This window comes from Girardinichthys multiradiatus, chromosome 23 (genome assembly GCF_021462225.1).
Source record: "Girardinichthys multiradiatus isolate DD_20200921_A chromosome 23, DD_fGirMul_XY1, whole genome shotgun sequence".
Lineage (NCBI taxonomy): Eukaryota > Metazoa > Chordata > Actinopteri > Cyprinodontiformes > Goodeidae > Girardinichthys > Girardinichthys multiradiatus.
The window spans coordinates 48,444,787-48,469,339 of NC_061815.1; the positions used below are offsets into that span (position 1 = coordinate 48,444,787).

Genomic DNA, 24,553 nt, shown 5'->3' on the forward strand with positions numbered 1-24,553 from the left:
TTCTTCCAGGCCTAAAATGTCAAGTCCAAAGTCATGTATGCAGTAGCTTTATTCCGTAAGACCTTCGCAGATCCGTCCAAAGCTGGTAGCAGTTGATCTTTGGATAGAGCATGAAATAAATAAATCCTCTTTAGCAGATCAATATTCATCCTATTTAATGCTGGATGTGAAACTGCTGGATTTGAGGTGGTAATGCTGATGTACAGCTAATCGTTGGAAAATAAGCAGCAGGGCTTTGTGATTCTCCAGCAGATAGTTTAAACAGGAAGATGGATGAGTAAATGCCGATTGTCTGGGCAGATGAAAACCTGATAGCGGCTGCTTTTAATTTATAGCCTCTAATTAATACGCAGAACTTCTCTGCTTGAGTGGGATGTGATGGAGTGACGAGAATGTTATTCAAGGAGGAAAATAAACCGGTGACACGTTTCTTGCTGCAGCTTTGCAACGATGACTCGAAGCACTGGTGATATTAGTTGAGGCTGCTCGCATAAACCTAAAGACAGGAAGTGAAATGAGACTAAAGAGGGATGCGAGCTCTCGTTATCCTTACTCTGTGTGCATTTTATTGTAGAAAGAAGAAGCAGGAGGACGTGACCTCTGACTGAATCGGACTGCGGAACAAGGGAGGAAGCATTTCTTCCTCCTGGTGTAAATCTACTCTGCAGAAACAGCAGTAAAGCATACCTGTGACAGGCTGTGACAGTCACTCCAGATGAATAGTGACTGCTAAGTTTGCACTGCAGGACCAGTTCTCACTGCATAAAACACAGTTATTGAGAACTCCACCAATATTATTTATGCGCATGTGCCCCACCCATCCAGACTCCCAACATTTCTTGATGAAGATTTATTGCGCATGTAGCTACGAAGAACTGAGATCTGGTGTCCGCATACCTGCAGTCTTCTAACATTAGCTGGACTGCAGCTTCACTGCTGCTGCAAACCCACAGCCGCTGCTGTTTTTCATGATGAAGAAAGTATGTTATCCACTCAGTAATTGTGTGTCTGGACTGCGGAGCATTTTCTACAATAAACAGCATTTTAACGACAAATAACTGAGGAGAATAAAGTCATTATTCACACTAGAAACAAATTAGTTTTCGATTGCATTTCATCATCAAAAATGGCTTCCCATTAAAACGCAAAAGTCTTTATTAGGATCAACAGGCTAAACAAAGAGGTTAAATATAAACCACACACTGCCCAGAATTTATTTCCCTTTCTAAGTCATCAGTCTTATATTTAACACCATAAATCCTTGTTGTGTCCTCACTGTGACACAATGATGAGAGTAGGCATGGACGGTAAGCTATGGTTTCAAATAAGGTGCCATAATTCAAGCAGAAAAACAGCCTGCCAGGGCCGGGCCTAGAGCTGCGGTAATAAGGGCGACGACCACCAGGTGATGCACCAGCAGCGAGGCAGCATAACTGAACTCATGGTATTACCGTTACAATTTATACTTAATATGTGTGCTTTCTTTACTTTATTGTACCTAATGTGTGTTTTATTACTAAGGAATATGATAATAAACCAAAAAACATTCATTTACTAAATGTTCATAAAGCTCACCTTAACCTTTATAATGTCTAATAAATACGTTATATCGTAATATTACTCAAAACTAGAGAGACCATGTCATACAATAAAATGTTAATGTATAAGATTATTAGGTTGAGGAAAAACTTGAAATTTGAATCATTTCTGTAAAATAGTTGTCTGATATCTACATGTAAAGTATGATCAAGATGAGTTGGAAAAGCCTCCTATGGATTTGAGACAGGATTCATAATTTCTAGCCAAATACTGAATGTTTCTGTATTTTAGGTGGCATGTTGCACCCTTAGTTTTAATGTTTTGATCGTACTGTTATATGGTTTAAAGGTTTTTAATAAGATTCAAGAGAAAGTGTTTGGGTGAAAAGGGTTTTCTTCAGTTGTCTGAAGCATAGACAAATGCAGGGGCGCCCCTCCCCCACCTGTTTCGGGACACAACCTGTCAGTTGGGTGAAACAAAGCTGCTCGCTTACAAGACTAATTTGTCCAGTAATATTTGCAGTTGCAAACATTGTGGAACTAAAGGAACACTATCCATTAATCTTGGGTAAATAACACCATTTTAAAACTAGTTAGGCTACGTGAGATATGAACATAAAATCAATATATTAGTTTTTAGAAGTGTTGGATATCCTAAAAGGGACAAAATTGATTTTTTATTGGGACATGTGATGATCCTATAGCTGTGCAACAAGTAATCCCCAGTCCTGTAAACAATGTATGTCTAAAGAAAGTAACCACTGTGTTCAATAAAGTCTAAAATCAAAAGCTTTAGTCACTGTTAGCAGGCCTAAAATTCTAAGTTTATGCTGATCTTTAAATTTTTCATAATTTCCTCTGATTATTTGTGATCCGTCTCTGATTGTTTAGACATCAGATGTGAGGCGAACTATAAATTCACATTAGTGAATAGTGAAACTGCTGAACACCAACAATCCCAGTGCAGAGGGGGAAAGCAGAGGGAGAGACCGGCTCAGTGCTACAAAGCTGCTGGACCGGGATGTTTACCAAGGATTTTTGGCTCACCAAGCTGAGAGCCTATGAGAGAAAAGAAGAAAGGAAAGACGAAAGAGGACGAAGATGGAAAAAAAAAAAAGATATTTGGCATTTCTGACTTTTCCTCAACAAACACCCGAGGGTCTAAGAGTCTCATTTAAATAAACAAAACCAAGGGGGCTGGATCAATTTGTGGACAATAAGCTTTGCCTCGGGGCCCTGTGCTCTGACAAGCTTTGAAAGTGGCGCCGGACTTTGTCTCACTGAGTCAGAGGTAGAAATCCCATCCTTCAACAGGCTGTTGTGAAGAAATGTTCACAGGCTTCACTGGTGGCCTCGCCCGTCTCTGCAAACTTTGAAGTTTGTGGAAGCAGACGCAGGCTGCAAATAGGCAAATCTCCATGTACAAAATGGCCGCTTGCCACAAAGTGTGTAGGAGTGGTGAAAAAGCAGATCCTGGCTATGAGCAGAGGAGCTTGGGTTTAAATCAGTGTTTGGGACAGATTTAGGATTTATGAAAGTGACTGGAGCACCTGCAGGGTTCATCAGCAACATTTTTGTCACACACCACTGCAAAGGTCCTTATCTATGCTCAGAGGTAAATGAAGGTGTTTCACCATGACTGTTTCTTCCACTCGTCCTGCTGCAGTCTCTGTGTTGTAGCTGCAATATATGACCAGCAGATGGCGACCACAACACAAAGAAATCCCTCAAGACTGGAATGAGTATTTTAAAAATGTTTAGAAAAATGCAAAGAAAAGAAATACTTTTACAAATAATTCTGCTTTTTAGACCTTTAGTATACATGTAGTTGTTATACAGTTAATTATCTATTTATTATATTTGTGATATGATCAAGAAACAAGGTTGTAAAAAAGAGATGGTTTGCATTTGAGACAACGTGAGAATATCAAACAATCAATAGTTTAATTTATACTGAAAAAATAGAGCTGAAGCCAGAAAAACTCAAACCTGCTGATGCTTCAAATGAGTATAATAAATAAATAGACAACTCTGATGTGTAGTTCTATACAGAGTTAGAAGTACTGCTATAAAGTTCTTTAGAAAAAGCTGCATTAGGACCAGTGGTCAGCTGTCATGAATCTGGTGGTCCACTAGAGACCGAACTGCATCTAAAAACTAAACTTTCTAAGCAAAGAGGAAACCTCTTCACAAAACCAAGACTTCAACCAAAGACTCCCAGCTGAAAAGTGTCCTCACTTAAGGCCTTTGTCTCCATTTATCTGTTTCTTTTGTTTCCCTTTCTTTAATGTTCTGGTTTTCATATGGTTGTAGCATTCTATGATCTGCTTATTAAATTCCACATGTAGAGTTTCAAGCTGTTATTCACTGAGACTCATATAGAAAATACTAAACTAGCTTAAGGTCAGTTGACTGCTGATGGTACTAAACGGTGGACAGTGAATCTCCGATTTAATCTCAGATATAATAATGCAGTCAGATATTATTTGAATTTACATACACCCACTAAATGTATATGTAGATTTTTTTAATGAATATTGCATAGAATATTATACATCTTTTGCTCTTGTACACAAGAAGCATCAGCACCGGCGCCTCCCAGGGGTGTGCTCTCCAATCCTCCAATCCTCTTCTTCATGTACACCAATGACTGCACCTAAGCGGACCGGTCTCCTAAAGTTTGCAGATGAGCCACTGTTACTGGTCTGGTCCAGGACAGTGACGAGTCTGCCTACAAACAGGAGGTGGATCGTCTGGTTTACTGATAAGGCCAGAACCACCTGGAGCTTAGCCTGCCGAGGCAGTTCAGATTACAGTAGACTTCTGGAGATCTCCGCCCTAAAGTGCAACCCCTCACCATCCTCAACAGCACTGTGTCTACTGTGGATCACTTCCAGTTCCTAGAAATCACCCTTTCTCAGGACTTGAGATGGTCCTCACACATAGACAGTGTTCAAAGACAGTGTGGATGAGCCAAACCACACTAAGACAGACGAAGACTGTACTTCCTGTGGCAACTCCAGAAGTACAACCTTCCACAAGATCTGCTGGTCACCTTCTACGTTATCATTATTCAGTCTGTCCTGTCTTCATCTGTCTAAGTGTGGTTTGGCTCATCCACAAAACAGGACAGGTCCAGACTACAATGAACAATCAGGTCTGCAGAGAGGATAGCTTGTAGCTAGCTGTCATTCTAGAACAGCCTTACCTTAACCAGCGATGATTGGGGTTCCTTCAGTTTAGACACCAAGACTGCTTTTCTCAACTAGAATACAATATTTCCAAACAAGATTATTACAATTAGGCAGGGTCCAGTTTTTTGTATTGGGGTGTTCATACTTTACACTCTTAAAACCAGTAAAACTTCACATTATACTGTTCCCGGGGCTTAAAATAGCATAGAGTAACACATTGATGACCCTCCCCAACCTGCTGCTGCTGTTGCATACTGCCAATCGGTGGAAAACGTCTCCAGCACTTACAAGAAAGATAAATTCAACTGTTTGAAAATATTTCTGATCACAGAAAACACTGACAAACATGATGTTACAATTAGAGGAGTGTCAGCTAACACTGTCATTAAGGCTCTTTTAACTTTAATTTCAACTAGAGTTGCCAAACTACATGTAGCCTGTCTGTTAAGTAGCTATTTAAAGGCTGACTAACAGATAGTGGGAGTAATTAAGCAGCTAACATCAGATTATTGTACTTGTGTTGCTCTATCAAGAGCAGCACAACAAAAGGTATAATACTCTGCACAAAAAGTGCATTTATCTAAAAACTACAACTAAATTTATACTAGTGGTTAGGTTTATGTAATAAAATCTAAATAAATGTTAAAGATAACATTTTCATACTTGTAATTGGAAGCAGGAGAAAAGAATGCTGTTTTTTGGTTTTAGATAACAGTGGATATTTTCTTATCATGTTATATATTTTTGTGTTAATACCATGATAACATGAATCCGTGTGTATCTCATACTGGCTCATTCACAATACTAGTTTGGTTTAATTCTAAACAGAAATTCACACATTTTTTATTTGCATAAACAAACAAATAACCTGGAAACTGGTTGTTTTTAAGCTTGTTCACTTGGCACTTCACATCTTATCTTCTTTCTAATATTCTGGCTCTATTGTAAAGTGGCTGACTCGCCTGGTGCAGCTGAAAAATGGCATGTCAGATGATGTATAGTGTGAATTGTGCCTCTTTTCCATCTTCTTTGGGCATTCCTGCTATGGTTTATGTGTGAGTATAAATGAGGCTGAGTGAGAAAGAAAGACACCATAAAATGCTTAAATATTAAGTGCTTTATCTAATAGGGTGCTGTATAGTAACATACAAACTAAATATTCCCACAGTGTATAAATAAAAGGTCATTGGTAGAAGGTTACAGACCTGATTCAGTTTTGCTTGCTGCTGCTGCTGCTGCAAAAAAAAAACAATCCATACAAAGGTGGCATAAAAGGAATCATATCACCAGTGGTGTTCATCTGCTGCAACATAAGCTGGTTAAAAAAAAGTTGCCTTCTGCTTTCGAAGCAAAGAAAACTGGGTTTGTCATTCAATGTCAGCCTGCTTAGCATTTAGCTAAATTCTGCTATGAAAACTAGACAGATAGTTCTGTCTTTTCATGGACCGTTCATCGTGTGCCTGCAGCAGGAAATTCTTTGCATTTTTCTTGTGTGGATATGCAAATCAATTTCTCCCAGAGACTAAAGCTTATGACAGGTCCAAGGATGGCATGAGCAAAAATGACCTCTAGCATCTTAAAGGCATAGTTCATAGTTTGTTTAGTAAATATCCAGTATGGTGCATGGAGGCTGAGAAGGTCTGACAGGCCTTTGTCTGAGAAGGTACTAGAAATAAGCAAAATCTATACAGTTGTGTTACTTGTTTCGGGATGGAAGAACGTTGCTTAAGTCTCTCCTAGCCTTTAGTTTCAGCCTCCAGTATGTGCCTAATTTGGATTTATTCTACATGTCAACACTAGGCCAGTTATCCACTGCAGGTAGGATATTAATTTTTTAGGAAGCTTCTAACAGAAGCTTCCTAAAAATCCTGCGCCATCTCTTTAATGTGATGGCTGTTTTATGAACCTGGAAACAGCGGTCAGATTTACTATAAACAATTATTTACATAGATGTCTGTGGTTTTCTGCACTGAAGATCTTGATAAGATGCTAGCATGCAGATGAACCTCTATATTTATTTTAGATTTTAACACTACATAACTTTAATTTAAATTGTTACTTTGACCACATATTCTTACCAGTTTCATTTTGCTGTTTGTTTTTCACTCGGAGATCATTAGTGCATCCCATTATGTGTCCATGTGTCCATGATCATATACTTCGGTATAAAGCATGTAATGCAAACATGACAGCTGTATAAATTAGCATTTGCAAAAAGCTATCATGGTTTTGATGCTAAAAATAACAGATTCAATGAAAACTAAAAATATTCAGTGAAACACAAAGACAAGTTTTGTAGCTTTTTAGGGGCCTAACTTATTTTTAATTTAATGGGGGTTTGTTTCTACCAAATCTGTAATCAGCATACAAATTAACAATGTAAAGTTTTGGGATTTTGTATTTCCTCCAGCCCTGAGAACTGAGATGCTTCAAAACTCTGGTAACAAGATTGATCTACAGGCTGCAGAAATAACACAAATTCATCAACATATTGAGAAAGTTTTCTTTTTAAAGGAAGTGAAAGAGGAAAATTACAGCTGATGATGTCTCTGTTCACATATTTTATTCTCTAAGGAAAGTCTAATGTTTTGTATGATTTATTATATTTCTTCACGAAAGAAACATAATCACACTTAACGGGTCGCTTAAGCTGAGTTGCATAGGTTGATTCAATGGCTTCTTGTCAGATATGAACACTGTCACAGGGGAGGTATCTCTTGCTCTTCAGATTGTATAAATGAAGGACTTGAGAGTCTTTATTTCTCTGATCCCATGGCTTCCTGAAATTACCAGCTTAAACATTGTTCTGCTGTTCTCCGTCTTCCCACAGGAGACTTTCCATCCCATCCCAGACACCGAACGAGCTAGCCTAAGCCTCGCTAAGTCACTCTTAGCTCCACCGCCACAGCTTGTGTGAGCTAATTCATGCTGAATAAGACCATGTTAATCTGGGGTTTACAACGGGACTAAGTAACTTCATTTCTATCCTCTGTTAACCTGAAGTTACTGCAATGGCCAACTGGACTCAATGATGAAGGCTTTTTCTTGTTACTGTTCCCAAGACAAGGCACACACGTGTGTTTTTCCAAAAATAAGACGTCATATCTGACAACTTGTTTTATTTCTGTTCTCTTGGAAACAGATACATGCCATCAACATATTGCATTCGAGATTTCTTCTTCTCGTCACTTGAAAAAGCAGCAGCTTTGCCCTTTATGGTCTGCCAGAATAATATGTGTTTGCCTCAGTTCTTTTTCAAACCTTTGGAAGAATATTATTTTGTATTATTTTTAACACAAAAAGCAGTCATTAAATATATATATTCTGATAAGGCTAACACAGTGACCTTATAAGCAGCAGCTTTATGATCTATCACAAAGACAAAAAATTATTTGTTTTATTTTTAAGGCCGTTAAAATAAAAAAGGATAATGCAATAATATTAATGATAATAATATTAATAATAATACAATAATCTACATCTGATTAATTAGGGTTAATTTTTATTTTAGTCTTTATCCCAAAAATGGAAGACATATTAAAACAGTAAAATCCAAGAAAACACCAGTTTGAAAAAATCCACCAGCACACAAAAAACTAATCCTGACAAAGTGTCTGACATTACTCAAAGTACAACCATAAAGGCAGTTATCAAAGGCAAAGTGTGGAGTACAGTCAGAGAACACCCTGCCTGCTGCTGCGTATCTCTACGCTCTTCAGTTCGGGTGAATGCTTTCCACAGAGAGATGGGGAGGCAGATAAGCTGGGTCTCAGCCACGGTGTGTATGGGGTGTGGAGCCTCTTGTGACTGGACAGTGTCAGATGGGGTCAGCAGGCAGGGCCGGCCGGCGGGTTCAGCAGGAATGCAGTCGTCTTATCAGTTAAAAAGGAGCTCTAGAGCGTCTGAAAAAAAGCAAATGTCTCCGCAGAATGACAAAGATATTTGTCTTGTCCTGCTTTGCTCTGGTTGGCAGATTTAAAGCTGGTCTGGAGATAGCAAGTATTTCAACTGTCATGGAGGGTGTGATTTAAGACACGCTTCCTTTTTATCCCCTCGGCCTCCATCTCTACTAATGTTTCATAGTCTAATAAGATACAAACATTAAAATGTATTGTTAACCAACAATTACAATAGTGGAGGATGCTCCACCTTTTATATAATTCTGATCATATTAGAATCAATCAGAATTATGGCTGCCACTAATGAATTTTATTACGTAATACTTTAAAGTACATGTATAAAATGAAGCCCTTGTTATTTTGTTAATTCAAAAATTAACAGCCGGAGTACTCTATTTGTCATATATGATGAGACTGAAGAGGAAATAATAGCCCTTAATTCAGACATCAGTGTATCTCCAAAAGGACACTGATATGTTTATTTAAATGTAATAAAAGACCTTGAGACACTCCATGTAATGTTCAAATGACCTGTATTTAGTAACTCTATGTATTATTTATGATTATGTCTGGTTAAAATACGATTAATTTAGATACTAAAATCATCTACACAATTAGTTGTCATTAACACAAACAGGGAGTTAATAAGTCAAACTAACATCTGAATGTCTGCAGACAGAAAACCTTTCTATATTAACACGCTGCAGACAGGAGCTTTAAAAAAAGAAATGGAACATGTAGTGTGGTTTTGTTGTTACTATGGGTTCATCAGTAGCTTCTGGGTGTCGTCTCTTCAGATTCTCACCCGGTTGGTGTTATAATAATTAGAATATTTATAAAAACACATCTCCACTAAAAATATTAATGTTGGTAGATTATTGTAGTCGACGACCTTGATGACCTTGACTAAATAATTTCATTTTGATGCAAACTGATCTTAAGGAATCATGCTGTGGATGCTGCGTGATTCAGAGAACTGAAAGCGTTTACAGAACAGGTTAAATCTCTGATTTCTGGTGGTGGAGTTCCTGTTTTCGGATTGTTTTGTGCAGATCATATCTGATCATTTAATATTAAACTTTACAGAGCATCTTGGATAGCCACTTGAATCTTTACATTTTACTTTTATGACATTTCTTTCTTTGTCTCTCATTTGAGGTAAACTCAAACACCAACTATTAGGATTTTTGAGTTAAGATTTTGGTCAATTTGTGTTTATCATAAATGTATAATTGTTTCTGTATATTTTTACTCAGTTTTACCCCAAATGCCAGAAAAACATTTGAAAGCACCAAATAAACTAAATAAAATGTTTAAAACAGCTTACACTGAGCTGGTAGGAGCAAAGAGAAAGTCTTTGTTTTCTTGAAGAATTCTGCAGGATTTTCCATCAGCTGTGAAGTTGCTGAACTCAGAATGCCTTTTTCACCACTGCCATTTCTCATCTCCTAATCCCCGGCTCTGTCTCCTTCTCTCCTGCTTGGAAAGCCGGACCAATCAAACACCTCAACGGGGAGAGTGATAGGGAGCTGGATGAACCAATTACTGTGGCAACGGCTAAAACCCTCCCTGCAAACAGCCATGTCACTAAGTCAGAAACTTGTTGCTCAGTGGGAAGCAAGTACAGATGGATTAACGCTGCCTGAAGCAGGCACAAAGGCCTACATGGCAGGGGACTGTGACCCGATGAGAAGGGGTCTGAACCCCTCCATGTGAACCTGATAAAAACCCCCCATAACAAGGTAAACCAGAGCTCCAACATGCTGAGCTGACCAGAAACTTCGCGCTGCAAGGACTGGTGCTGTGATACATTCTGTTGGTCATGACCTCCTCTCCATAGCGCTAAGAGGTTGACAAACCAAAAGTAAATCCTCCAGCTCAAACAGAGCAGACTTATATATAGACTCAGTCTGCTCTCTGCTTTAAACTCCTCACTGCTCGAATAGAATGGGGCATGTGTGAGTCCAGGACAAACAAATGTGTGTTTTTGTGGCAACAGTACCAGCTGCACCTGCATTGGATCAGACTGATGTGGAGGCAACAAAATGAGGTCATTTCTCACACATACTTTGTGCTCCAAAATCAGGAAGTGGAAAGAAGTTTACTTGAGTGAATCAGTTGTAAACTACAGTAAACTCCACTGCATTTTGTGATGATGGCAGTCAATATTATAAATCCCCCAACATTTAAACACAGTTCATGTATAACTGTCTGTCAGCAACAACGAAGGGAAACTTTCACAGTAAATGTAAAGCTATCACCCAGTGATTCAAAGAGCGATGAAAAAAGTTACTTATGACTGTATACGAACATTTTGATGCTTCATTTCAAATGTATTTCTGCAAGAACATTATTCTCTGTCAGGATCTGGGTTGTGTTTGTGTTTTTGTGCTTGCTTCATGTGTTCATTTTCACTGTTTGTGTAGCTGCTGAACTACTGACTATGTAAATCCAGACGCCCATACTAGTTTTGAATAACCCATTTGGTGAACAATAAAGTCCTTAAATGATTATTGAGCACTTGTTTAGATTAGGTTTTTTACATGTCATGCCAACTAATTTATATCGTGCATATATGGATTTTTTTTTTCATGGATGTAATTTATATTGAATTTTATATTTATTGAATATGAATATTGACTGAAAATGATTGTTTGAAATTATTTATAGTGCAAAGAGTACCATTTATTGAATTTGTGCGTACATTGGAATGTTTTTATTTTATATATATATATATATATATATATATATAGGTAAGAGGCTCCTTGCAGCCAGCGAACAATTTGTCCCCATTCTGATCTGACTTATGTAAGTCCATGACCTGCACAGCACCAAGCCCTTTATAATTAACTTGTGTGGGACCTCTAACCAACTCCAGCTTAGGGTGGATGAACTGAAGAGTGTGGGTCTATCAATTAAAGAACTGTGGGATTGATTGATTAATTATGTTTTTGTTTTTCTCTTGAACATTTTATATGGCCATTCGGATGTTTTCACTGATGTTGTAAATATGTATATAATTTTTCTCACTATAAATACAAGGCACTTGCAACTGCATACTTCTAGTCTGTCTGCTCCTTCATGAGTCGTATCTATCTTCTGAGAAAAACTATCCCATTGACCTTATTGGTCGCCATCCATTTACATTGATTTAAAATATAGTATACTGTTATCTTTACAGAAATGCTACACGGTGCTGGAGCTTTCAGGTGTTCTGGGTGATAGGTGCTACTTCCATTGATTGCTCTGATGAGTACTTAAGCAGGAGGCTGCCAGCACTTCGTTGCCAGAGTGTTTTGCCACCAGTGGTACAAGCGTGAGCCAAACATTAAGTTTTTGCTTTGTTCTTTGACCTCGTGTAACTTTGTCTTTGCTCTTTTTGCAGATTTAGAAAACCTAAGCTTTGGATCTATGTCACTGTGTACTGACTACGTCTTCGGAAATTACTCTGGATGATGAAGCCTATCGATGCTTTGTGGATTTCATATCCTATCTCCTGTCTTCGTTTGGATTCACATCAAGCTGGCAGTTTCCTGCTCCCGTCATCTCCTGGACCAAACTGTAAGCGTAACCTGTCCACCCTCCGACGTAAACACCTGCACACCAAACTCATTCCTGTCCGCTCCGAACTCACACTGAACAGCACCCAAGGAACCTCCTACAGACTCACCTTTGTCTAACATGGATCCTGAATCTCTCTACCCCTGGCGACCTGACCACAGCTACTTAGTAAGCAGAACTATCGATCATTAGTTTATTGTTCTTACTTTCATTAGCTTTTCAATTCCCTATTCTCACTCATTCTCTTCCCCTTTTTCCATACAGTTGGAGTTTCGATCATTACATTCCTAATTATCTTCCTTTAAATAAATAACCTTTTACTGATTTTGTTCAGAGTGTTTCTCTGTATGTGGGTCAGATCTATTGCAAAAACAATGACATTCTCCTACTTTCTGCAAACATGTATTAAAAATAGAAACTGATTGCTGTGTTTGAGTTCGCTTCTCTAAGTGTTAAAATTATATATATATATATAAATATATATATATATATATATATATATATATATATATTAGTACAAAGTACTCATTTCAGGATTGAAGTTTTTCACAGATTTTTCTTAAAAATAAAACTTTTGAGTGCAGCACACCTCATGCATCTTTTTTTTTGACCGTGTTCTTATTCCTTTCTTTTTAATTTCATAGTAAACATGACCATAAATATCCAATGATTTTTACTCTAAAGCTGACTTAGGCACATTCATTGATTAAACCTGGTAAAAAAACGGCAAGAGTGGCCAAATATATTGTTATTGTTGATGAAAATACGCAAACATTTAAATTAAGAAATTAAAAAAGGAAAACAACCAATCTAGACAAATGATTTGAGGTTGTATGCCTTTCAAGATAAATGTCTCATATGTTAAGTAATTTGGATATTTGTTTTCTATGTCAATTAGTTTCATATCTGAAAAGAATTGATACCAGGAAAATAGAAAATAAGTCATATCCCTTTTATCATGTTGCTATAATTAGTTACACATTCTGTTAAAACAATACAGCTACATTTTATTCATCAGGAAAAAAATCTGCACATTTGGCCTTTGGCTGACCTCAGGAGACTGAACATGTAAACAGGCAGAGAGATGTGTATGTTACACACATTCTCCCTCAGTCTAATGACCATCAGGAGATAAGCTGGAGGGAGACTCGGTTATATACAAGCTTTATATGCACAGATTGATGTGGACTGAATTAGGTTAAGTATCTGAGAGGACTGTGTCTAAGACAATGCTTAAGCTGCCTAAAGGTGTGAGATCTTCATTTATTGCTCATAAATGCTTAATTATGACATTATTCTTCTAGTCTAATATCTCATGTTATAACTTTTAGTACATGCAAAGAAAAGACACATCTTTAAAAATGTTTTTACAGAACGTCTCCACTTGGCAAATTTGCCATATGACTAATTTATTAATATCACTAACAAATACACAGATAATTGTAACAAATACATTTCAAGTCAGAATAGAAGCACAAAAGTTAAAGGCTCCATTCTACAATATAGGTTAGATACTGAGTTTCTTCACTTAGTTGTTACAGCCCTGATCCTTTTCCAAAACACTAACAAAAGCATTATGCATGACATTTGGTTTAACCATCTATCCTGAAGTTTGAAAGTGCCATGTAATTCAGAGGTGTGTTGGTGCTGTTCTGCCATTGCCTCCAGCAGAGCCAACAGCCTGAGAGCGATGAGCTGCAGAAGCTCCGAGGTTCATCTCGGCGGAGACCAGCGGGGCCTCATCTGTGACTGAGTGGGTGCTAGAACGCCAAGCAGAGAAGTACCAGGTCGCCGTAAAGGTTAACAAAATCAAGGCAGGGAATTTACGATCGTCCGTGCTTCACAAGCAGTGTCGCCAGCAGCAAGGGAGGGAGTGTAAAAGACAAGAGTGGCTGAGAGGATTATAGAGTGTGTGTGGGTGTGTGTGCAGATCTTGACGTGTGTTTGTTTGCATTTGCCAGTGAGATTTTCTCCTAGTTTACAAGCAATACATTGTGACAGAACGATTAGGGACCTTTACTGCGACTAAGTGTTCATTTCACACACTGTTGGGCTTCATGCCCTTGGTTAACTGGCTAGAAGCAGCTGAACCCGAGCCAACGTGCACGATGGCTTCAGAGGAGGTCAGAGACAAGTCTATCTATCAGTCTGTCTTTAAGGTTTGGTTAGTAGTAGTTAACCTTTGTGCATTAAAGCTACATTTTTATCTGAAAACAAACAAATGAAGTGTCAACACAAAACCAGACAGTGGATGTACCAGGCAGCTCTTCATTCTAGTTAAAAATCCCCAAAACCTTATAAACCTGATGTTTCGATCATTCAGCCGAGGAAATGTTGCCTTTGCCTGGAGCACATTTTCACTTCCACCTTGTAACGTGTTGATGCTTAGTCAGGAGCTTTTTAGTGTTATGATTTAATGTACCAGATACCCTTCTGGTGTCATTGTCACATGTCAGGTGCTGATTAACATCTATATGTTGTCTGGCGACAGAGACGGCTTTAGGGTGTGTGATGCCATGAGCAAAATAAAACACTTGCTTTTAAACCCATTCCCCAGGAGCCACCAATACCTGGGCATTAACTTCTTAGTTAAAGCGAGGTTTATTTATGACTATGATTACGAAGACACAGCAGAATGCCTTCTCTAGGTCCACAAAACACATATGGACCAGTTAGGCAAACTCCCATTAACCTTCAGGAGTCAAACTTCAGTCCTCGAGGGCCGGTAACCTGCAACTTTTGGATGTTCCTCTGCTTCAACACACCTGAATAAAATAATTATGTCATTAGCAGGACTCTGGAGGACTTGACTGCATACTGAGGGGGAAATGCAACCATTTGTTTGTGGTATGCTGGACCAGGCACACATCTAAAAGTTGCAGGACACTGGCCCTCGAGGACTGGAGTTTGACACCCTGCTGTAGAGGGTACAGAGCTGGTCCAGTGTTCCACGGCCGGCACAAAAACCACACTGCTCTTCCTGAAGCTAGACTATCGGCCGGACTCTCCTTTCCAATACCCTGGCATAGGCCTTACCAGGGAGGCTGAGGAGTGTGATCACCCTATACAGGAGGTTTCTTCCTGTTAAAAGGGAGTTTTTCCTCTCCACTGTCGCTACATGCATGCTCAGTATGAGGGATTGCTGCAAAGTCAACACCAATCAATATGCTGGGTTTCCTTAGATAGAAAAACCTTTTATCCAATTTGAATAAATAACTATCTGATTGCACTGTTCGAATTAATTGGAATGTATGAACCTGACATGAAATCTGTATGATTCGATTCAATTGACTTAGCCCATTTTAAAGTTACCCACCTTTCACACAATGCAACAGGACACAACACTCTCAATTATTTTTACCTCTGCCTTCTTCCCTCTCTGTTGGATGGAGTAAAGGGGAGTCAGGTTTAGCCTAAACCGGTTCAGTTATGGTTGAGGTTCAAACACAACCTCCATTTCTGCTACCTGTGCGACCCCTTCTCTTTTCCAATGGTTATAATCAGTCTGACAGAGAGAGGAACCCCAATCATTGTGGTTTTTAGTATAACAGTGGCCACCAGTGGGCTCTAGATGGACAAACTTTATCAAGTTATAAGTTTACTTAGTACCCCTACATATAGCTCATTCTAAAATGTCCAAACTCTAACACTCAGTTGTTTAATCTAACCTCCCCAACAACCGCGCACCATTCCAAACCCTTTGTGAAGAGCCTTGAGACGACATGTGTTGTGAATTGGCGCTATATAAATAAACTGAATTGAATAGTTGGAACACACCCCCGCCACTTCAGTCTGCCATTCCAGAGGCACTGTCCCCGACCGCCACGCAGTGTTGAAGAGGCGTGTCAGCCACGACAGCCCCACAAACATATATTATATTTCGAAAATCATTGATACATTTTGTAATATGTTTGGGGCTACCCTGTGATGGATGGATGGATGGATGAATGGATGGATGGATGGATGGATGGATGGATGGACAGAGATGGGATAGCTCTTGATTAGCTTGATTTAGTTCAATTTAATGTCCCTAAGATGAATCAGATAGTTGTAACGTCACCTACTTAGAGCACAGTATACTTTCATCATTTGTTTCAGTTGTTGAGCCATGGGCAGGATGACAGATTGTTAAGGCAACAAAATTGAACTTCTGCTAATGAAAGATGCATAAAACACCAATTACAGAGCCCATTAGTTCTTGACTCATTCGTCTAGAGTTCGGTTCCTAACCTTGGGACCTTTGCTGCATGTCTTCCCCCTGCTTTCTCTGGCCATTTCCTCCTTGATTACTATTATTAAAGGCCACTAGTGTCACAAAAACTTAAAACAAAAGACAAAATAGGATTTAGTTTCTATGTTTCACATTTTTGTACTCAGTTTATCTTTGCAGCAAGGATTTGCATTTTGCTCATTTATATTTTCTGTGTGTTAAAAGAATGAGATCAAAACAAAGTTAATTAGCCATATTTGTCAACTGTTTGCTAAAAATCATATCTGTCAGGACCTCAAAGCACACTGCCTAATTAAGCTTATATCTGCATGCATGTTGTATGAACAATTCAGTTAGAAGTGACCATAAAAGCATCTCTGATCACAGACAGTGTACAAAACATTGAACCTTGAGCTGAAAAAATAACTTACTCGCTGAAATACCTTCAAGGTTTTCTCACAGTAACTTCACACAAGACAGATGTGCTCATAACAAACAATTTAAAAACTTTCATTATTTCACTTCGAACAGCTGATACAGACAGCCGATAATGTTAAAAATACACACATCACCGACACACAGAGAGAAGCTCAAACTGTACAGATAAGATGGCCTTTCCTGCATCTTGTGGTCGCCTTTAAGTGGAATAGAGCACCCGATTTGAGGAGACAACTCAGCGATAGGACACTTCATCAGGGTGGAAGCCCCCCCCCCCTGATAGCTCCATTTTGTCTGGAAGAAGTTATGCTTCGTGATAGTCTGGTAGAATCATGAATTTGTCTCCTTGAACCAGTTGGAACGCATACAGTGTATCAGGTTTTAACAACACATGGCTTTAATTTGACTCCTCTAAAAACTGCTTTCATTTCATTTGATAAATGCCAAAGAGTTCAAAAGCTATTATTCTACACATTATCAAAGAAACAACATGACATAAATTGTAGATTTTCAGCCAAGAGAACCATTTATGGTTCATGGGTAATTTTGCATCAACTCCTGGTTTCCTGACTGGCTCCTTACTGGCATCCATTTGCTGCTCAGCTTGTTAACATATTCATCATTCTCACATGTAATAACACAAAGCATTGAATTTCCTTATCCTTTTTTTTTTTTTATAAAGCTAACCCTGAGCTTAGTACCCAGTAGGCATCCGTCTGCCTGTCCATCTCACCCACTGTGTGGATGAAGGCTGATCTAAATCAAGCACTACTCTGTGCTTCAACAGCATCGTGGGGGGAAAGTCCACAGCTGATGGCTCCACCCTGGGCTTGGCACCATCCGTTATTTTCCCTGAACGTCGCTGACTGACTTCTGCTGAAGTTCCATTCAGACAGCATGTTTGATGGATGACAGCATGGTCTGTGTATCGTTTTTTTATAGCTAAGCTGAACATGTTGTCATCGGCAGCCCCTCACACTGGCATAAATCTATGGTCAACAGTTAGTCTCGACTAGGTCAAGTAATTTATACACAGGGGCACGCATAGGCTAACGTTTGCTCCTATCCCCACAGACTTCTACAGAGAGGCATGTTCAAACATACATTTACCTTGCAACTTCCCAGTGCAAACGATGGAAACCTGTTACTGTATTCTCAAGGGCTGTAATGGGAGTCTTGTTTAAAGTACAGAGGAATCTGGTCTGAGCCTGTCGGAGGTCATTTTCTGAGGAAATGCAGAGCCCGAGGGAGTGAGTGCTAGGAGTTTTCCTCCTCCATGTTCCTCTTCATGTAGGAGGAGGTGGTACGCACAGACACTCTTATTCTCACACAAGCATGCATTCACCATGTAGGCAGAAAGCCGTATGCAGACAGCAGAAGATGAAGTGCTTAGAGGGTTGACGGTACTTGACCGTAATCTTCGGGATTGAACTGAGAAGATACAGTGTGTGGTTTAGAGGATCACAGCCAAAGTATCAATAGACATTCAGCCTTTTCACATTACATCACTTATCAGAAAACAATTTTAAAGCATTTTATTGGCATTTTTTGTGAAACCCCAACACAAAGTAGTGTAGAGGGGCATCATGTGACTCAGTGGTAGACCTTATGCTGAGGCCACAGTCCTCGACGCAGCTGTCCTGGATTTGGTTCCAAGTCTCTGGGTCATTTGCTGCATGTGTTAACTTTCTCTGTTTGCCCTACTTCCTATCCAGCTACTACTGAATAAAAGCCAATAGTGCCAAAAGTAGAGCAGAATTATGAAGTGGAAGAAATTTGATTAATTGCTTTTTTTTTCTTTTTTTTTCTACAAGTTAAAATCTAAAAAGTGTGGCATGCATATGGATTCAGCACCAGATTTCATAGCTTGTAGAATTTATTTCACTGAAACATCTTTCAAATTGACATCTAGAGACTTTGGAGATAGATTGGAGAGCTTCTGTGAACATCAGTTTTCAAATCTTGCCACAGATTTTCTATTAAATTTAGATCTGGACCTTTCTAATATATCAATGTCCTTTAGTCTGAACCATTCCAGTGTAAGGTAAGGTAAGGTAAGTTTATTTATATAGCACTTTTCAGCAACAAGACACTCAAAGCGCTATAGCCTTTGCTGTTTTTCAGAGTTGTTTTCCTGCTGAAAAGTGAACCACAACCCCAGTCTTTTGTAGCCTCTAATTGAAATTGCTCCAGGATTGTCCTGGATTGAGCACCGTTAATCCTCCCATGAACTCTAACCAGCCTCCCTGTCCCTGACAAGGATCACCACAGCATGATGCTGCCACCACCTTGTAAAACCGTAGGTCATTTAGGTCTATCAGAGTAAACAGGACTCAGCACATGTGCATAGCACACTTTCAGATTTGTATTGGTGAAACCATCTTCCTTCCATCTTCCTCACAATTACACACTACTTTGCTTTGGTGTGTTGAAAACAATTCCAGTAAAAACAAAAAAACAAAAAAAAAAATGTTTTTGGCTTTAACCTGAAGGAATGTGCAAAAACAAAATCAATGAGTGCAAATACTTTTGCACAATGCACATGTAGCATCTCCGATCCCTGCAAATACAAGTGCATTATAATATTCCATAGAGGGATATTTCACATGAGCCAATTGTTTTCCCAAGGCCAGAGTGGTGTTAAATGCTTAACCAACCGCTTGCATGATACAGTTGATGATTTGATATGACATTTAGTCAATAAAAGTGTCAATCATTCTACACCATAAACACATAGGAATTTTAGAACCTACAATAATAGCAATATACGGACTCATTCTGGGCAAAATCTGGATTTATACTATTCCTCAAACCTGAAAAGAAGCACACTTGCAGAACTATTAGAAATCTGTCAAAGTCACATCACTGCAGGGAAAAAGTCTGATCCTATTGATATTGCCTACTGTCTAGTCTTTGAAAATTACATCTGACAGCTGCTTGTCTTATCCATAGCCCTCACAGGCTCCCTGTTGTACATCATCAGACTTCAACAATATTGACTTCTGTTGAGGAGATTAGCTGTCAAGCTTTTATTTTGTTAAGGGATCAAGGTCCTTCATGTTCTTACCTAAATATAACTTTACTCCATTGCACGTTTAAAATTGCTGGTGAAGGCGGTATTTCATTTATAAGAGTGCTTGGGAACCCAGAATGCCATGGCTTGACCACTGGGCTTTAGAGGGACTATGTAGTGAATTTGTGTTTTACAGCAGCTGTTAGTGAGAAGGCATCAGGGGTCTAAACATGAATGTGAATGCCCTCCACAAATTGTGCCCTATGCACAATTTAATTTCTTACTTTTCTGAAACTTGCCATTACTTCATTAATTTGGAACCTTGCCTGTGTTTTTGAAGCAACTAGTTGTATGTCAAATGTTTTGAATGTGAGGGAATGGAAAAAAAGAATTTAACACCAGAGGAGCACTGTGAGATAGAGGCTGTATCAAACTACACCCAAAATTAAACGTCCTTAGCCCTGTCTCTGAGAGCATCGAGTTAATCTTGTGCATGTCTACATTAATAAGGACCTCCTGCACAACAACTATGCAACGCCTTCTTGATCGCCGGAGATTTTGATTTATGAGGCAGGAGGGGGGCACAATTGATGAACTGCTAATGCCCAGTTGGGTGCTTGGATTGCTGCTACCATTAAAAAGAGGCCAGCAGATGGGGACTAAATGAGACCAAGCTGAAAATGTCACCTGGGTGCACAACCTTTTACACCCCAAGGCCTTCTCAGAAGTGTAAACTCTATCTAACACACCTCTGTCTGCTTCCATCGATGGCTTATGGCAGAATCCTGCCAGCAACACCAACCTCTCAACACTTTGCTGTAAATCAAATTGCTATCTAAAGCAGCAGGACTCATCGTTACAGATCTGGACAGCAACATTTGGAAAATCCCCAGCGCTTGGGTCCAACAAGATCCTAGGGGGTCACAAGCTTCCCTTGGAACACTGCATTTGGATTTTTGTTACATGGTGTGCAGTAAGAGAGGAAGCCTATCCCCCCTTCGGCCAGAATAAGACTTGTTGACAGAGAATAAATAATTAATTAAATGCCATATGCATGTGGAAAAGAATAGTGGGTCTCCTGTGAAATCATTCAAATATTTCAGAGTTTCTGGCTCTGATTGTATCAAGTCTTGGTTTAAAATTAAGAAAATGTGACAAGCTTTATAGCTATAGCTTAAAACAGGGCTAAAGTTCAGGAAACTAAAACTCAATAAGAAACGACCTGAATGATGATCAGCGCTTGGTATGGATACTGTTATTCAATAAAGAAGACTTCCGCTGAGCTGTTTTAGGATCAGTGAAGTTTTTAAAAATGAAGTCCGAGGAAGGACAGAACAGTAAGATGCTATTTAGAAGGAAATTGCATTTTTCTGACATGTCAGAGTGTGTCTGAAATTTATTCAGGGTGCAAGGTCAGGCTTTTAGCAGATAACAGGAAAGCTAAATGTAGACAAAAACTGAACATTGGAAATCAGCCCTGAAATCTTAAAATGTGCTTTTGTACTTTCCACCTTCAATGGATCAATGCAGGTGGTTCACCGGGAATGACAATTGAAGGGGGAGACAGTGGCTCAGGTGGTAGGGGTTTATCCTGTAACTGGTGGGTTGCCAGTTCAAAACCCGCTCCGCCCGTCTCTGTCATTGTGTCCATGGGCAAGACACTTCATTCTCCTTGCCTGCTGATGGTGGTCAGAGGACCCAGTGGCATCGATTGTATGGCAGCCCCACTTCTGTCAGTCTGCCCCAGGGAAGCTGTGGCTACAATATAGCTTACCACTGTCAGTGTATGAATGGGTGGATCATTGATTTTAGTGTAAAGCGCTATACAAGAGGGGACCATTCATCAATAACCCTTCTGAGATTAGCTAATTTTCTAGGTGCTTTGTTTCCCTCCACAATCCATGGATACATGGTCTAAGTAAATGGGGGATTTATAAACCGGTGTGAGCCTGTATGTATGACTGTTTTTGTGTGTTAGCCATTTGGTTGACTGGCAGCTTGTCAAGGATTTACCCTCTCCACACTATCATGTGACAATTTGGAAGACCTTACCTCCTGCATTAAGAGATTTGGTAAAAGAAAGATTAAAAGAAAAAATTTCTAAATGCAAACCTTTTTAATACGCTAGATGTGATGTATATGACTTGGATAAAGGTCCAGTTTGAACATGCCCACTCTTGCTTTCTGTGGCACAACATCAGCAAGGCCGTTTTCTTCACACTTATTTGATCACATTTTTATAAAGTGCACCAGATGTGAACAGGACAGAGCAAGACCAAAAACCACAAGTATGAAATACCAGTCAGTATTTCAAGTTTAGTTTGGTCCTTTCCCTCTTCCAGCTTTGTTCACGGCTACCACATAAGTTTTCACATTGGGATGCTCCAAACTGCCTCTTGGACAGCATTTGTCCACCTCACAGGATAAACCTTCATCCTATGAGCTCATGTTCAGGCCACAGAAATCACTTCTTTCTTCTGTGAATTTAGGCTTTTTTTTTTAATCTTTTGAATTTGGACAGGAAAGGAAAAGGAAAACATGTAAAAATCTAGAAATAGAATAATCTTTTATTCATCCCTCAGTGGGGAAATATGTGTTTTTCGAAGCAGAGAAAGGCAGTCAATAGAGAGTTAAGTTGGTCTTTAGGGAGACAGTGACTGAGGTGGTAGGGGTTCATCCTGTAACCAGTGATTTACAGGATGAACCTTAAAACCGTTTTTAGTTGATTCCAAAGCATTTTTGTTTATAGTTACTGCTATAATTGGGATACATTTTATAAAACTAAATATACGTGTTGGAACCCTGTTAGTTTTATTGAGATACTTTTATTATTTGAGCCATTTGGAGAACATTATTACACCAAGTTTCTTCAGTCATGCAGAGGACAATCTGCAGACAGACATGAGACATGGCTGTTCAGCCTTTGTTGCTACCTTTTGTTCCTACGTTACCACATAAAAAACTGTTCTCTCCTCCACCTTCTCCACACAGCCACAGACTAGCACTGACACAGCCTCCCTCTGGGAGGCCTCCTCTGAGTAATGAGACATAGCCGCGCCTGTGTTCAGCGTCACATCACTTAGTGTGACATGAATCTCCTTTGCTATGTGTGATCGATCTATTTATTGCCCCGTTTATGTAAAGCCAACCAAAATCTCCTGACACAGAATTTCATCAGGCTGAAATATCAATGGCCATCACTCACTTTTTATTGCTTTTTTCTTGTCCTTTTGCTTCCTCTGGCATTTACTTTGTGATGTATGAAGGACAAGATATAAGATGTAGAACATAAGCAGATGAAAGTGTTTCCTCTCCCTTTTAAATTTACGTTTGCCATCAGAAGTGTTTTACAGAATCTCCAACAGTTTTTAACAGGTAATGGTTTAGACCAAACTGCAGTAGAATGCCAGGATTGTGCTCAATAAGATCAACTATTACTGTGGTAACTTGAGATCCAAACAGCTTCACAGTGGAGCACATAATACTCTCTAAAGGTGGCTTTATATTAGCTTATTTTATTTGGAGCATACCTTCTAACTGCTTTACAGATAACATCAAGTATAAAAGCATGTGTTTGTTGTATTTATAGATGATTTTCAGTTGATGTCTTAGTTGCGTGGTGTACCGGTCGCACAGGCACCCCATTTACAGAGGCTTTGTTCCTCAATGCAGATGCTCTGGGTTTGATTCCAGCCTTGAGACCTTTGCTGTATGTCATCCTCCCTTCTCTTTCTGCCCATTTTCTGTCTGGTAGCTGTCAGTAAAGGCCTCTAGTGTAAAAAAAGATCTTTATGAAAATTAAGAAAATGTTTTGAAAGTACACTGCTTCGCAAAAAATATTTGTGTTCCTTCAATTTTAACAGGTGAATAAACACAACATGGATTTCAGTACATGATACTTTGATCTAAATCATCCTATTGCAGTTCTGGCTGTATGTTTAAGGTGGTTGTGCTTGGAGGTTCACTTTCACCCCAGTCTCAGGTGTTCTGCTGCCTTTAACAGGTTTTCCTACATGATTGTCCTGGATTTAGCTCTATGCATCTTCCCATCACCTCTTACCAACTTCCCTGTCACTGCTGAGAAAAAGTATCCCCACAGCATGATGCTGCCACTGCCATGACGGTGGTGTGTTTAAGGTGTGTTTTGTTTGTAGGTTAAAAACCTCAATTTTGGTCTCATCTAAGCAGAGACCTTTTTCCACGTTTGCTCTGCCCTTTCATGGTTTGTAAAACACTCTAAGCAGTACTTGGATTTCTCAAATCTGCATCTGCAGATTTGCCATGGATAGTAGGGACTGAGTGAGTCTTTCTGCAAATCAGGTGGTGTACTGATGTGAGTTCTTAAAGCCAGTGATTTACGCAAACTAGTACTGTCTTCGGCAATGTGACTGGAACATTGCCCTCAAAAATAAAATGAAGCCACGAACCTCTGTTATCTGACAGCGGGAGAATGTGCATGGACACGTGGGTCTTTGCAGCCAAGAACAGAACATCTGCCTTTGAGGGTAGCCATTGTAAAGCGCCTGTAAGATAAAACCAGCTGGCGAGACACGATCCTCTGTACTACTCTTCAGGGGTTTCCAGTAGAGTCTACTGGAAATCAAGTGGGCGGAGCTCTGCTATAGTTGCTAGTCAAAGGCAGGACTCAGGTAACGTTGTTAAGTGCTTCTGAAAGCACGTTTTCTGGAAAACATAAAACA

At 39.3% G+C, this 24,553-nt stretch overlaps 1 long non-coding RNA gene across 2 annotated transcripts in view; it reads left to right on the top strand.

Moving 5' to 3' along the window:
• Positions 1 to 12,578, top strand: part of LOC124860945 — a 29,243-nt gene extending 16,665 nt beyond the window's left edge. For both annotated transcript variants that reach the window (XR_007036510.1, XR_007036511.1), the window contains exons 2-4: positions 11,813 to 11,939; positions 12,017 to 12,360; positions 12,457 to 12,578. This is a non-coding gene — a long non-coding RNA (uncharacterized LOC124860945). The remainder of the gene's footprint in view (positions 1 to 11,812; positions 11,940 to 12,016; positions 12,361 to 12,456) is intronic.
• Positions 12,579 to 24,553: the final 11,975 nt, after the last annotated feature.